Source organism: Pleurodeles waltl, chromosome 1_2 (assembly GCF_031143425.1).
Source record: "Pleurodeles waltl isolate 20211129_DDA chromosome 1_2, aPleWal1.hap1.20221129, whole genome shotgun sequence".
NCBI classification, from domain to species: domain Eukaryota; kingdom Metazoa; phylum Chordata; class Amphibia; order Caudata; family Salamandridae; genus Pleurodeles; species Pleurodeles waltl.
This window is the reverse complement of record NC_090437.1, coordinates 1,183,412,641-1,183,428,956: the sequence shown is the minus strand read 5'-3', so window position 1 is coordinate 1,183,428,956 and position 16,316 is coordinate 1,183,412,641. Positions and strand designations below refer to the sequence as shown.

Below are 16,316 nucleotides of genomic sequence, written 5' to 3'. Positions count from 1 at the left end.
GGGCAGTGCAGGGGCCCCCCTAACAGGGCCCCATGAAGCTTTTCACTGTCTGCTTAGCAGACAGTGAGAAGCGCGACGGGTGCAACTGCACCCATCGCACACCTGCAACACCGCCGGCTCCATTCGGAGCCGGCTTCTGTGTTGCAGGCCACCTTCCCGCTGGGCCAGCGGGCGCTAACATAGTTAGCGCCCGCTGGCCCAGCGGGAAGGTCGGAATGCCGTGGCGGCTGTTTGGCGGTTCCCGCCTGGCGGGCGGCAGAGTAGGAATGAGGGCCTAAGAGTCTTAATCCATAGAAAACAGTGAGAACACTGTTGTTACACAAAGTACCTGGTTTGCGTCAAAAATAAAGCCGCACGGATGAGCGTGCATTGGAAAAGTCAGCAACGTGTAGATTACTCGCAAGTGAGGCCGTGTGTAGTTTTTCTCCCTCGCAAAAGAACGATGCGTCAATTTCCAGATGCACACCTCTTGTCCGGGCAGGCCTTGAGTCGATTTTTCATGCACAGCAATGCTGCGTTCGAAATCCGGTCCCACAGTGTCAGGAAACCGCGCTGCGTGGGATTTGTGTCATTATCAGCAGCCGCAAGCAGGTGTTGGGTGTTATTTTTCCAGCTGCGATGCATCGATCTTTCAGGCACGATGCAGGCTGAGCATCGATTTTGGCAGTGAGGCCGGCGGCACATTGTTTATCAAACGTGTTGCGGATGGTGCGTCAAACATTTCTCGCATGGCGACCTTTGCATGGATATTCAGTCCTTTTCCACCAGCTTCACCTTTAAAGGGCCCAGGGACTCGATGGGCCACCATTGAGTAGGGTAGGAGTCTCACCAGAGAGTCCAGGTGCTGGCAGAGGAAGTCTTTGATGGACCTGAGACTTCAACAACAGGAGGCGAGCTTAGTGCAAGCCCTTGGAGATTGTTCTCAAGCAGGAATGCACAACAAAGTCCAGTCTTTGCCCCCTTTAACAGGCAGAAGCAACAACTGCAGGGTAGCACAACAAAGCACAGTCACAGGCAGGGGCAACACTTCTCAGCTCTTCAGCTCTTCTCTTTGGCAGAGGTTCATCTTGAATCCTCGAAGAAATCTAAAAGTCTGTGGTTTTGGGTCCACTACTAATACCCCTTTCTGCCTTTAAAGTAGGTAACCTTTGAAGGAAAGTCTCTGTTGTTCACAAGATCCTGTCCTGCCCAGGCCAGGCCCCAGACACACACCAGACTGCATTGTGAGTGGGCAGTCACAGCCCATTCAGGTGCAAGTGACCACTCCTCCCTCCACTCTAGCTCAGGGGGCCCATCAGGATATGCAGGCTACTCCTTTGTCACACTGTCTAGAGGGGATTCACAAACAGCCCAACTGTCTGACCCAAGCACGGAATCTACATACAGAAAGAGTCACAGAATGGTTTAAGCAGGAAAATGCCCACTTTCTAACAGTGGCATTTCCAAACTGACAACTTGAAAACCAACTTTACCAACACATGTATTTTTAAATTGTGAGTTCAGAGACACCAAACTCCACATTTCCTTCTGCTCCCAAAGGGAATATGCACTTAAACGTTACTTACAGGTAGCCCCCATGTTAACCTATGAGAGAGATAAGCCTTGCAACAGTGGAAAACAAATTTGGCAGCATTTCACTGTTAGGATGTAAAACACACCAGTGCATGTCCCACCTTTAACATACACTGCACCCTGTCAATGGTGCTACCTTAGGCCTGCCTTAGGGGTGCCATACATGTATAAAAAGGGAAGGTTTGGGCCTGGTAAGTGGGTACGCTTGTCAGGTCGAATTGGCAGTTTAAAAATGCACACATAGACACTGCAGTGGCAGGTCTGAGCCATGTTTTTAGGGCTGTTCAGTTGTGTGGCACAATCCATGCTTCAGGCCCACTAGTAGCATTTGATTTACAGGCCCTGGGCACCTCTAGTGAACTTTACTAGGGACTTACTAGTAAATCAAATATGCCAATCAGCAATAAGCCAACTACACATACAATTACACAGGAGCACTTGCTCTTTAGCACTGGTCAGCAGTGGTAAAGTGCCCAGAGTACCAATAAAAACAAAAAAGGTGTCCAGCACACAGTCAAAACTCGGGAAGCAGAAGTCTATATATATATATATATATATATATATATATATATATATATATCACACGCAATGAGGTCCCAGAATCGCACGCTGTCACTGCCGGCGTCGGAGATGGACCCTTTCTCCGTACAATATTCTCATAACAACAAAGAACGCCGCACTACAGCAAGCTGATATTTCTCCACTGTTTATTTAAGCAATGCCATATTCCACACACCAACACATTTCAACTTCACGTCTTTCTCCCAGTATGTTTGTCCTTTTTCCCCTCTCACTACTTTTAAACATTTTCCCATGCTCCCCTTAATGAGGCATTATAGGAGTTGCTGTAATACATTTAAAAACAATTTCTTGCCAATTGTGTACATGAGAATTCACGTCGTAGATGTTTTCACTATGAATATCATATTGCCATATCATTTTACCTTTGCTACCATTGGACAACCAGATTACTTATACTTATATACAATCAACAGCCAAATGTTATTTACCAGCCATATTCAATGATGCATATAGTGTTGATTTCTACAGAATTGTGGTGAAAGGGGCCACTATGATAATCGTGGGTCTGTGCTTATTTATACCCTTGCTCAAACTTAGTGCTCTCATGCTGATCCTTAACTATGCAATATCTTTACACATGCTTATCATTTCAGGATAACAGTCACTAAATTTCATTTCATGCTAATTGCACACATTTGATTATCAGTTTGGTACCTTGAATCACACACTACCATTACCCCAGCCATAAACAGTAGTATATATAGTGTTGCTTTCTACAGAATTGCAGTGACAATGGCCACTTTGCTAATCGAGTGTCTGTGCTAACGTATGCCCTTACTGGAGCTTAGTGCTCTCATGCTGATCCTTAACTTTGTGATATCTTTACACATGCTGATTGTTTCCAGATAACAGTCACTAAATTGTGTTTCATGCCTAGTGCACACATTTAATTATCAGCTGGGTATCTCGAATTACCCTGGTCCTCATTGATTTTAAGTTAGAGAGTGGTCTGGACCATTATTCCCTCATCCCCCATTTGATTTTTTCACCCCTTACATAGAAATTAAGCCACTAGTAACGCTCTGCCACTAAATTTGATTAACAATGGCTGTCGTTGTGCACCATGTGCCCCTGTCCAATATCAGGATGTCAAACAGAGTTCATTAACACCTGCCATCAAAAATGATGTTATCCCTACTATATAAATTCTACCCACAATTCACAAAAAGTTGGACAAACCTCCTGGGAGACTAATTGTTTTGAGCTGTGGATCTCTGTATGAGAATGTTTCAAGATATATTGACACATACTTGGCACCATTAGTGAAACACTAAGTTCATATACCAAAGATACAGTGGACTTCCTGTGAATAATAATGGAGATTAATTGGCAAGATGGGTATATGCTAGCCACGATTGATGTAGTGTCTCTATATACTGGACTACATGCAGTTGAATACTTCCTGAAACAGAAAAATGTCAAAGAGCTACAAAATTCTAACACGCTACTGGAAATGATCGACATGTCTGAGGAACAACATATTTATATTTATGTTTAATCATCAATTATATGTTCAAGTACAGGGTACTGCGATGGGAGTTTCCTTCTATCTGAGCTACGCCAATCTGACCATGGGTTGGTCAGAGAGGGAGGTGGCTAGGAGGGAAGAGTATAATCAGTATGTGACAAAGATAGCATTATGACAGAGATTTATTGATGAGACAAAATTCATGCAATACCTCAACATTCTGAATCAGAATGCATGTGTCTTAAAGTTTACCTATAACACCAGTACAACCCAGATAGACTTTCTGGATCAGAGAGTGTATGTAAAGAATAATAAATTGGAGACAACTCGATATAGAAAAGCAGCCACAAATAGCATTCTTCATGGGACGAGCTTCCATCCACAACCCTAATTAGGAGTATACCTTATGGAGAGTTCCTAACACTAAGAATATTTTTTTTAGATAATCAAGACATGGTAGCTCAATTTGAAATAAGAAAGATGAGATTTCTACTGAGAGGCTATCGACAGAGACACATAAATCAAGGTATGAAGAGAGCTAAAAATGTAGATGAGAATCAAGTACTTATAAAGGGAATATGAATAAGGAAAATCAGGATGAAAAAATCAGGATGATTCTACCTTATAGCAAAGAAAATTAAAAGATATACACGATTCTCAGGAAATATTGGAATGAGTAAGGACCCTAATATTGAAAAAAAAGTGGGCATGCATCCACAATTTACATACATAAAGCTGCCCTCATTGAAAGACAAATTAGTGAGGAGTCACTTCACTATGACTCAACAACAGAAAGTTGGGTTCATGAACTGTAGGAAATGTAAGGCATGCCAGATTGGAAAAAACATGAAAATCCTGAGAAATTACAAGGGTCAAGAGATTTGGATAAATCAAAGATTAATGTGTGAAACTACTATATGATTGTCAATGTGGACTACAGTATATTGAAAGTACAATTTGTAATTTAAAGAAAAGAATTCTGGAGCATATACATCCTGTGCAGAACAAAGAAACAAGTTATGCCATGGGCAAACATTATTTAATGCATCCACAAAATGATTGAGGAACTATGAAATATTTTGGCACAGCTCCCACCAAGCAAAAGCAAACAGCTATCTCCTGAGGTTGGGCATCTCGGAAGGTAGCAGGAGCCGGCCCTGGGAGGTGGTGGTCCCCAAAGCCATGTATGGATCCACAAGGTGGGTTGCCCAGTCCCCCTCCATCTTTTCAAGTTTGTCCCAAGGAGGTGGTGGTCCCCAGGGAGTGGGTAGTCAATGCGACCCCGCATACTGTTTGAATATAGCCGCAGGTGGTGGTGGTCCCCAGGGCCTGGTGGGGTCCACAGGACCCCCCGTTATTTTTGTTATATCTCTGGTGAGGTGGCGGTTCCCAGTGTGCCAGGTGGCTGTGTGGCCCCCTAAACACTTAGTAAGCATAGTCCTGGGGAGGTGGTGGTCCCCAAGGCTTCTGAAAGCCCTAGGAGGAGGCTCTGTGCACTCCTTTCTACATTTTTGCCCCTAATCCTGACCCTGGCCTACCCAGGGACAATATAAATGAAGTGCATGGGAGCCCACGCTTTGTTTGTAAAAAAAAAAAAAAAAAAAAAAAAAGAAAATCTCTGAAAATATCTGGGGATCCATCTGATTTGTGTTTTTGTTTTTCTTAAATACTTTTTAGCCCTGGCGGGGTCCCTGGGGTACCTATGGACCAAGGCTAGGGGCTCAGGGTATTCCTACCCTGACCCCTTTTCTTTTTTTTCCTTTGGGACTCTGCTGTAGGGTCTTGGGGTGGGGTATCTTGGACACCCTTAGTGTTTTCTTACCCTCCCAGTGACCCTCTACACACCACACTAGGTCTGGAGTCCCTAAGTGGTTCGCATTCCACTTTCTTAGTATATGGTTTGTGTTGCCCCTAGGCCTATTGCATCCTATTGTATTCTGCAGTGTTTGCACTTCTTTTCAAACTGTTTACTTACCTGTTTTTGGTTTGTGTGTATATTTTGTGTATTTTACTTACCTCCTAAGGGAGTGTATCATCAGAGATATTTTTGGAGCATTGTCACTAAAATAAAGTACCTTTAATTTTTAGTAACTCTGAGTATTGTGATTCTTATGATATAGTGCTATATGATATAAGTGGTATAGTAGGAGCTTTGTGTGTCTCCTAGTTCAGCCTAAGCTGCTCTGCTATTGCTACCCCTATCAGCCTAAGCTGCTAGTACACTACTATCCACTAATAAGGGATAACTGGACCTGGCACAAGGTGTAAGTACCCTCAGGTACCCACTATAAGCCAGGCCAGCCTCCTACAGACTCTGCTGTAGCAGAGTCCCAAAATGGCTGCCAACACTTCCTTGTGGAAGTGTTGGCAGCCAATAACATATCAGCACGGTACAGTTGGATCCATGGTTACTCCACATCCCTTTAGATCTATATATTTTTTTTACCTTTAATTTCTCATAAACTACTGACCAAATCACAAAAAGCACAATCTGCACACTAAAATCTAGCTTCTTGCCACATTTGATGTAGTTCTCTTCAGCAGTTCGGGCTGTAGGTGTTCTAAAGAACCTATGGAAAAATGAATGGGGAAAATTAGTTTTGGGCCCCCACCTTTTTCTCGGCCCACATTTGACAGATCACACCAAAACTTTAAAGATAGCAGCTGAATCGACTGCTGTATTAGTTTTGAAAATGTTTTGAAGATTTGCCAAGAGGCACCAAAGTTATTGTCAAAACAAAAACGTTTTTCCTATGGAAACTAGGTCCTAACTAACTATAAATATATATATATATATTACCAAATAAATGTATACCACGCATATGCCTTTACCAACCATGCCTTTACAACAAACTTTTTGTGGTAAAGACATGCATGGTAAAGGCATATCATGTGTGGTAGAAAATGCTGTTGTAAATGCATGGGTGTTAAAGACGCCATTGTAAAGGCATGCGTGGTAATTTGCATGCATGGTTCCATCATGCAAACCTTCTAAGGCCTACTGATCAGGTACTAGATTATTGCCAAGGACGCCACCAGCTCAGCTAGCTGTAAGGCAAAAACAAATTCAGAAATACACCAAAATGACATTCCACTTACTCTGTCTTAGGTGCAAGGAAGCTGAACAGGGACCAGACAGTGCATGGGGAGTGAAGGAGCATTACTAAGGGCAAACAACATGGGAAGGAGGTGGTGAACACAGAGACTTTCAGGTAAGGATTGAGATGAGAAGCAACGACCAAGAGGTAATGGAAGTTCTGCACAAAATGAAAAATCTATATGAAGCATAGTTTCAGTGATGTAAATCTCACCAGCCGCATTCAATGTTCACGCAAATATCTACTGGCTCACAAAACGACTAAACATCTAACAATATGTATAAAATGCCCAACTCTTTTTGTGTCCCTTTGAGGATTCCATCATTGACAGAGGGCAGGATATCAGATAATCAGATCCTCCTCAATGAGGAGGTAAATAAAAATGTCATAAATGTTATAAATCTAAATAGTGTATTTTGCAATTACTAGTCACGGTCTCCAAAACCCTGATGAAAACCCTTCTACTCACTGTGGGATTCAAGGTGTTGTCGTAGTGATGGGCAGTTTTTAGAAAATTTAGCTGTAGTAGTACTGCAGGATGTGTTCAGTTGCTTTGTGCCATCAGAGATGGTAAAGAGGAGCATGTATAAATAACACAATTGCAATTCTTTAAAACTGTTTTAATCACAATGCTGGATGCATAGGAAAAGAAAGCCAATAACTAAAACAAAATTAATGGTTTGAAATTATTCAAACATAATAATTACCATGGAGGTCTACTAAATCAATTTTTAAGATTGTCTGGAGGTTTTCTGAACGTGAATCAGCAGATTTTAGACTGCAAGAAAGGCCATCAGAAGAGCGGACATGGTTGGCTTGGTATCAAAGGTTGAGCCTAAGTGGATAAGTAATGGTCAGTCTTGGTAGTTGTCGATGAATAAAAGTGCCTCCTTTGAAGACACTGGATAAGTTGAGTTCCACAACCACAGAACATGGAGGCAGGAGCCTGTGGTCAGACAATGTAAATCTCACTGCAATATGGAAGTACTTAGACACTTCATTGTCGGCACCAATGGCAACTTACCTGATGCATCACCTATTGTACTCAATTGGCAAAGGGCTTGGAATGAAGCCACCAAAGGGGCATAATACTCAGCGGTGACTGCTGCCAATCTAAAGTGGTGGGCCGGGGGTGGGGGGTGTTAAGGCAATCATAAAAAATAAACTTACCTGCTGCTCTCTGTCCCACTGCCAGTCACCGTGGTGCTCCTCTCTTCCCAGCAGTCACTGGGGCACAAAACACATGCTCCCAATCCAGATGCTGCTTTCATGCTATACCAAGCATGAAGAAGCACTGGGATTGGCCTGAGCTGGCTGGTCTTAAGCTTGCTCAGACACAGGGAGCCTGTGTCATTTCTCCACCTGGCTGTGTAACCCCTCTACAAATTATGCTGCAATGTCAGCTGAGTAACAGTGTATACTCAACTCGCTGTTGCTTAAACCACACCCGTTTGAGTTTAGGGCAGCTTCATTGATGAAGGACAAAAAGTTGGACTTAGGAAATTCTAACAGCCCCCACTCACAAGAGATACCAGTTGTTAGGTGGATCGTAAATCCTGCCAACCAAGAAAAGCCAACTTTTGTTTGGTTAACATTTTTTTTAATCCAAACTTTTAATCAACGGTCGGGGGTGGTAAAAACAGATGCAGCTTTTTATTAAATGCTTATAACTCCATTTTTGCAAAACACAGTCCGCTATACTTGTCAGTCGTAAAACAATTCGAATGTATTTTTAGATATTGTACTTATTAAAACAGGTCCCCCATTATGAATCACTATAAAGATGCAGTTACGATTAGCTTGTCTCATTCAAATTTATTAACATTAGGAGAATGAATGGTTGCCCTATACTGGAGAAGGCTTAGGGCCAGATGTAGCAAAGGTTTTTACCCATTCTGTGTCTGTGGGAAAAAGTGTTTGTACATATGGCCCTTAGTGCGCGCTGGCAGTCGCTATTTGTAAGTTTACCGTAACATTAAAAACACTTTTGTCTATTCTGCACTGCCCTGAAGAAACATCTTATGCCTTAGTGCAGTGGTTCCCAACCTGTGGTCCGGGGACCCCTGGGGGTCCGCAAGCCTTCTCAGGGGGTCCGAGAGAGCCTAGAAAATTAAAAAATATTAACAAATATTGACAAATTAGGTCCCCAGCGTCCAGTAATGACTCAGGCAGGGGTCCCGGATTCCCATGATGATTCCGTGGGGTCCCTGGGTTCCATTAATGTTAAAGTGGGGGTCCACAGAAACCAAAAGGTTGGGAACCACTGCCTTAGTGGACAGTGCAATACTACACTAGCAGTAGTTGCACGTAGGACGGGAGGGGTGTTCAGATAATGGCTATGAATGTACTTATAATTTTCAATCTGAACGCAGCCTTGTCTGTAACATGTATGACAAACTTTTGTCTGTAAGTTTATCTTTTGCTGAACTGTTCTATGCATAATGGCATTTCATAGAATAACCCTGTTTTCTGTAAAGTGTTTTAAAGGGAAAATCGCTTTCTTTCAAATAAAGGTATTTGTGACACAAATTACCAGAAAGTGGTGTTTTTTTCATCCATGTGGCAAAGAAAAAAATCTTCTTAGCCTTCTTGCAGTAGCTAGTTGCCATAGATCAGTCTGAAGGTTGCAGGTTACAAGAACAAACTTTGTAGTTTTTTCGCATTGTAATAGTGCATGTCCCCACACAGCTTGATGTAGAAAACCCTCATTAGTCTTCTTCTAGTCTACAAAGCTGCATACAGGACAACTAGTAACAATTAAGCTACAAATGTATTCCAACTGCCGTTCAGTAGCGTGGACACTGTGCCATACTTAATTGCAACAAAAGAACAGATAATGGACAGAATGTGGAAGAAATCAAACATTCACTCCCAATCACATATTAAATCCATCATTTGTTTACACGCAATGTCATTCCAGTTTGGACCAAGCCATATGCACATCAGTCTTTACCCTGCTTCCCATAGACCCAGTACAGCCCGAACTGCCAGGACAGGTCCTCCCTGAACTGGAAACAAGCATACTGGGACTCAACAGCCAGGCTAGCTTGAATCCAGTGGCACAGCAAGCACGGGACCCACGTCTAGGCATACCCTTCCCATTTAGGGCACCCTAAGTGGGTAAGGTTTACCCAGACGTGGGTCCCATGCTCACTTGCCACTGAATGGCTGATGATCATTGTCCCTCACTTCTAGGTAGAGCAAATGAATCGATCTGCTAAGATTTTGTGTATGCTGCTGAGAAAGCTAGTATTTAATTTAAGTACGGGCCAAATGCAAGTTAGGGCAATGCACTTTGTCCCTTAACTTTATGCAGCATTTTGAAGAAATAAAACAAGCAATGTCCTGCAAAATTGTGTAATGCTGTTGCATAATATGAACATGAATTACATCTGAAATATGTTTTTTTTTTATTATTTGTGGTTTAAATTAAATGCACAACTTTAAAATGAAACTGTCTAGTAGAGTAAACCCACTTGACATCTACATTGCCAGCCTGTAACCTGAGGTCATGCCTGTGGCCTTTATGTGTCTTATTAATGAGCATTTGGATGGCTTAGTTTGTGTATTAACTTTAAGGGAGGAGTCAGAAACCCTGCCTCGGCACTCCTTTTCCCTTTTGATTTGGTGGCATGCTCAGCAATTAGTAGACTGAAGTCACAACAAAGTAGAATGCCAGTGAACAGAGTGACTCTGGAGACCCAATAAACAAGTGAAAATATATGTGTGTATATTTACACATGTGTAGATCGACTCATACACCTAGGTGTAATTCTCTATGTTTTCGTTACTCACCATTTCTAAGCTGAAATGTACACCTTGCTGTAGATGTGCATGCTTTCACCCCCTCAAATGAGGAGGAGGAGGAGCCTTCACAAAAGAATTTACCATTGTGAAGTTATCATTGGTAACTTTTCACCTTCTGACGGAGATCTATGTCAACCAGTGACAATCTCCCTTTGTGCAGGAAAATTTAATAAGGTTTATTGCTCAAACAAAAATTTGTAAACAATATTTCAATGTATAAAACAAATGTAAAATAGTGTAAGATGTTTCTTAATCTGAAATTAAAATAAATGTTACAGCTTGTTAACTAACTCAAATAAATGTGTAAATATTCAATTTAAAATATTAATTCTATATAATAATTTTACAATATATATACCTACATCTATTATTTTTTGTTTTAATAAACATTGTTAAACGTTATGTATTTAATAATTTAAATAGTATTGTTAAAAACAAATGTAAATTAAAATAGATTTTTTAATTGTTTATTAATGCATGAAAAAGTAGAAAAAATATAAATAGAAAGATAGATAAATAGATAGGCAGATTGATTAAATGGCAAGCTAATTTAATTAGTTTAACATTTTTCCTATGGTGTTTGATTTGAATTCCCTCCATCTATTCTTTTCGATATGAGTGTGTTGCAATGTCAGTGGTTGACCTGGTTGATCTTATCCCAAGGCTTGTACTTGAGTACATTTAAAAGAACACTCTAGAACTGTACTAACAATAGAACTGTAATTTGTTGAATGAGAGAAAGAGAGAGAGATTATATTGCATGTCTATGCAAAACCCTCTTTAACTTTCTTTTAACACCACTTTATTTTTCAGAAATCCATCCCTATTTTCTCACAAAAGCACCGGCTTCCTCGCACTTCTATTACAAATTCATATGGTTAGGTCACTGGGGTGGGAGGGGAGATTTCTGAACAGAAAGGGTAGGGGCAGACCTGGAGGTCTTCAGCTATTGGTTTGTGAATTGCATTTTCAATGAGAGGTACTACAGTGGAACTGTTCTAAGTAGCACAGAACATGCACTTTGTGAATCTGAATAATTTGCACAGCAGTAAAACTATATATATATATATAGGTGTTTATATATATATATATATTTTTTTATTATTAGATATATTTTTTTTTTTTCTTGCGACACCAGAAATTGTTCAAATGTGATCGGATACATTGCACTGTAGACATCCCAGAAGAAAAGACTGAACTCACAGCCTCGGTCCCACTAGTTTCTTTTACACCTAAGATGCTGCAGTAGGGTGACCAGATTTTGAGGAGCAAAAACCGGGACAGGTCAGACATAAAAGAAGGACTAAATCATTTACTCTCACTTTTTTATATCTGGCATGTCCCTTTTTTTGCATAGCTTTGTGAATGTGTGCCGATACGTGTGTGTGTGTGTGTGTGTGTGTGTGTGTGTATATATATATATATATATATATATATATACACACGCACACACACACACACACACACACACACACATTTACAAAACTACATATATAAAATTAGCTATGGCTTGACCTGCACCCCAACCCACCCCCACACACCTCTGTCTGCTCCCCACTCCTAGACCAGGGACTGTGTTGTCTGATAGTTAAAGATAAATTGCTTTAATAATTTCGTACCTTGTAGGCGTCTGTTAAAGGAGAGCATACCTTTAACTTATGCTTCCCTAGATGATCTGACCTTTGTTCCAAAAACAGGGACATTTATTTAATGATCTGACATTTGTCCCAAAAACCGGGACATTTACTTAAAATTAAGAGAACTGTCCGGACACCGGGACAGTCCTCTAAAAACCGGGACTGTCCAGTGAAATCCGGGATGTCTGGTTACCCTATGGTGCAGGGCTCTTATAAGAGAGAACACGTTTGTTACTACGGCAAGAATACTTGTGTTTGTTCCACAGCAACAATAACGTCGTGTGTTTAACAATTAATAAATGCTGCTTGAACGACCAGTTTCCGAAAAGGCGAAGCTGTATTTAGCACTGATATCCACCGGAGACAAACACACCCATCTGCCTATAAAAGGGGGCAACGCTCTCCATCTTAAATCTCGAGTGTTTTTACGAGAATTAAAAGAGAGTCTGAGATGGATTTCCGATGCTGAGTGGCATTAGCTTCGTTTTCAAAGTTGGTTTTGCAGTTCATCGCGGGCAGAACCGCCTGCTACCCAGTGCATCGTGTCTGTGCTAAAAGCTGTTCCCATAGATTGTTGTGCAATAAGCTCGCTGCCGCAGATAGTAAGGAGTTAGGGGAATACACGCAAATCAATGAACATAATAAGATGAACATCTATGTGCTCGCATCTGGCAGACATCTTCCACGATGTCCAAAGAAGCCTTTTAGATTATGTTGTAACATTCTGGTATTGGCGGTTTCACTCGCTCTTATTTAATAACGCGTTTAAGTGCTTAGGTAAACACACGCTTTATTTATCTGTTTGCCGGGCGCTTTGTTCACTCTAAAAGGGTCTCTTGGCGCAACAAACAAGAAAGCTGCGGAATTAAATGTGATTACTTGGCAAATATCCGTAGAACAATGTTTAGTCTGTGTGCACGTAAATATTAAACAAGTCACACACACGATAAAACAGACTTTGATGCCTACAGAGTGAAAAATCTACTGTATGCTTCGTTAAAACTCTAATAATGTTCCATACGAACCACTTAAAATAAATATATAATGAAGGGGGCGCTATAAAAATGGCAAATAGCATGAGTTATTGAACAAATAATGGAATACTTCCGATGCCCGGATCTGTGAAGTGGAACGCTTCGAGGAGCTTTTCGCTGTTTGGAGCGGGTGCAGAGATTTACAAAAATGCGTGTTAATTTATTTCTGAAAGTGGTGTAGCTGGCCTCAGTGTTGACAGTCAAACAGAAGGCCACCGCCGTAAATAAGGTAAATGTGTGGGCGCGAAGTTCATTGTTATTCTCTGTTTTTTTCTAATGTATCTATCTGTCTTTCGATATTTAAGAGGAACTCGAGATACCGGCTCCGTTTTTAACAAAAAAAAAAGGCACAGTGGCATGTTGCCTTGCTTATGGTTAACTGACGAAGCACTGTACACGTAAGCATTATAATAACATAACACATTCACATCAAAGTATTCAGCCAAACAAGTTGGCGTGGCAGCGTGGGTCCTGTCCATGACGCCAAAGGGCCACTCCCCTCAGAACGTGAATACAGAGATACAGCCGACAATAGGAAAAGTTCGAAACGCCTTCGTTGACGTTTTTCAGATTTTTTAATCTGTCTCTGAACCTTATATAGGCAAAGGGTCGACCGAAGTAAGTAAGAGTGCGAAATGCATCCATTTGGGCGATCTGCACCCTAAAGTATATGGTTTCTTGTGTAAATTGCGAGCTGAATAAATGGTAAGCAACAGAGAGAACGCTACAGCCACCATGATGGACCAGTGTAGCGTTTGACCATTGAAACCCACGCTTACAGGCACCTATGTGTTTCTGAATGTGGCTCACGTCTGGGTAGTGGCAGCATACATGCACGTATGTGTTTATGGATATGAAGCACCTCTGGGTAGTGGCAGCATACATGCACGTATGTGTTTATGGATGTGGCGCGCCTCTGGGTAGTGGCAGCGTACGGACCCGTATGTGTTTATGGATGTGGCGCGCCTCTGGGCAGTGGCAGCGTACGGACCCGTATGTGTTTATGGATGTGGCGCACCTCTGGGTAGTGGCAGCGTACGGACCCGTATGTGTTCATGGATGTGGCGCACCTCTGGGTGGTGGCAGCGTACGGACCCGTATGTGTTTATGGATGTGGCGCACCTCGGGGTAGTGGCCACGGTATGTGTTTATGGATGTGGCGCACCTCTGGGCAATGGCCGCATACAGGCACGTATGTGTTTCTGAATGTGGCTCACGTCTGGGTAGTGGCAGCATACATGCACGTATGTGTTTATGGATATGAAGCACCTCTGGGTAGTGGCCGCGTACAGGCACTATGTGTTTATGGATGTGGCGCGCCTCTGGGCAGTGGCAGCGTACGGACCCGTATGTGTTTATGGATGTGGCGCGCCTCTGGGCGGTGGCAGCGTACGGACCCGTATGTGTTTATGGATGTGGCGCACCTCTGGGTGGTGGCAGCGTACGGACCCGTATGTGTTTATGGATGTGGCGCACCTCGGGGTAGTGGCCACGGTATGTGTTTATGGATGTGGCGCACCTCTGGGCAATGGCCGCATACAGGCACGTATGTGTTTTTGAATGTGGCGCACCTCTGGGTAGTGGCCGCGGACGGGCACGTATGTGTTTAATATAATGTGGCGCACCTCTTGAGGGTAGTGGCCGCGTTACAGGCACGTAAGTGTTTATGAATGTGGCGCACCTCTGGGTTGTGGCCGCATACGGGCACGTCTGTGTTTATGCATGTGGCTAACCTCTGGGTAGTGGCTGCGGTATGTGTTTATGGATGTGGCGCACCTCTGGGTAGTGGCAGCGTACAGGCACGTATGTGTTTATGGATGTGGCGCACCTCTGGGTAGTGGCAGCGTACAGGCACGTATGTGTTTATGGATGTGGCGCGCCTCTGGGTAGTGGCTGCGGTATGTGTTTATGGATGTGGCGCACCTCTGGGCAATGGCCGCGTACAGGCACGTATGTGTTTAGTATGAATGTGGCTCACCTCTGGATAGTGGCCGTGTACGGGCACGTATGTGCAGGTGCAGTGGCGCTGGATCCCAGGATTTGAAGGGAGAACGACTGTACCCGAATTATGCCTATAGTTTACGACCCGAGCGCTGATCACAAGGCCCCATCCCTCTTGCTTCCACTAGGCACAGAACATCGCCCCTAAGCAGGCCCAGCGAGATTATGTTTTCATAAAGAAGGTACCCCAAAAACTATTCCTTGAGTGGAAGCGGCTTAAAAGAACTGTAACATATCAACGCACAGTACTTACCGCCATCGATACAGACGTCAACGGAGCAGGTATTCCACTTTGCCCTTAACGCACAATAAATTCTGCTGCTAATGATCTAGGCATTTGTACACTGAGGCCAGAAGCAAGGAACGCTAGCCATTTCTGTTTCTCATCTTCACGTCCTGTAAAATCTGGGCTGCTGGAGGACACAGAGACCCCCGAGAAGCAGACCAAGGGCGCCCCCAAGACTCGGCCTTTGTTTTTGGCTGATTGCTGCCTTCTGACAGGGTCAAGCTGCCGTAAAGCGGGTTAAACAAACGGGCCTTCTAAGCCCCTATTACGGGAAATTAGTTAAAACCCAGTGGCTCCGCCGTGGATTTCCTGGGAACACGGAGAACAAAAGCCGGTAAATTGGCGAGGAGGTCCCCGCCAAGGGCCTCCCCGACCCTATAGATTGCATGAAACCGTAGTCTGTAAATGGCCAAAAGATAACATTCCTTTCAGCCTGGAGCGTAAATTGGCGTCCTTAATTCTGTCTGTTACGATCCCATCAGAAGGGCATTGAGGTGAAAATGTCCCTACGGTAAAATTGCAAAAATCGTGCAGAGCTTTAAGTGCACTGACTTTACAGAACATACCCTGATTAAATAGTGTCTTATGAGAGTCAAATTCTTACTGCCGGGCGGGGTGAAATCAGACCTAGAGCCGCTGTTTGTATCAGTGTCTGCAGAGTACTGAAAATGCTTGAATGCCAAGTGACCTTTGAACTGCACCGTGAGAGTAAGCTATAAGAATAAACTTGACCCCTTCCTAAAATGCTCTCCTATTCTCTTGCGTGTGGGAATTGTGACAAAAGTGCCCAAACTGTGCATTATGCAGCACAATATTCAGACAAGTTTTGGC

At 42.9% G+C, this 16,316-nt stretch overlaps 2 long non-coding RNA genes across 4 annotated transcripts in view; one reads left to right on the top strand and one right to left on the bottom strand.

Annotated features, from left to right (window-relative positions):
* Positions 1-15,905, bottom strand: part of LOC138296077 (uncharacterized) — a 131,427-nt gene extending 115,522 nt beyond the window's left edge. For all 3 annotated transcript variants that reach the window (XR_011203749.1, XR_011203748.1, XR_011203747.1), the window contains exon 1: positions 15,453-15,905. This is a non-coding gene — a long non-coding RNA (uncharacterized lncRNA). The remainder of the gene's footprint in view (positions 1-15,452) is intronic.
* The window catches only part of LOC138296074 (uncharacterized), a 106,709-nt gene that overhangs the window by 39,478 nt on the left and 50,915 nt on the right, over positions 1-16,316 (top strand). The window contains exon 2 of the long non-coding RNA XR_011203746.1: positions 6,732-6,834. This is a non-coding gene — a long non-coding RNA (uncharacterized lncRNA). The remainder of the gene's footprint in view (positions 1-6,731; positions 6,835-16,316) is intronic.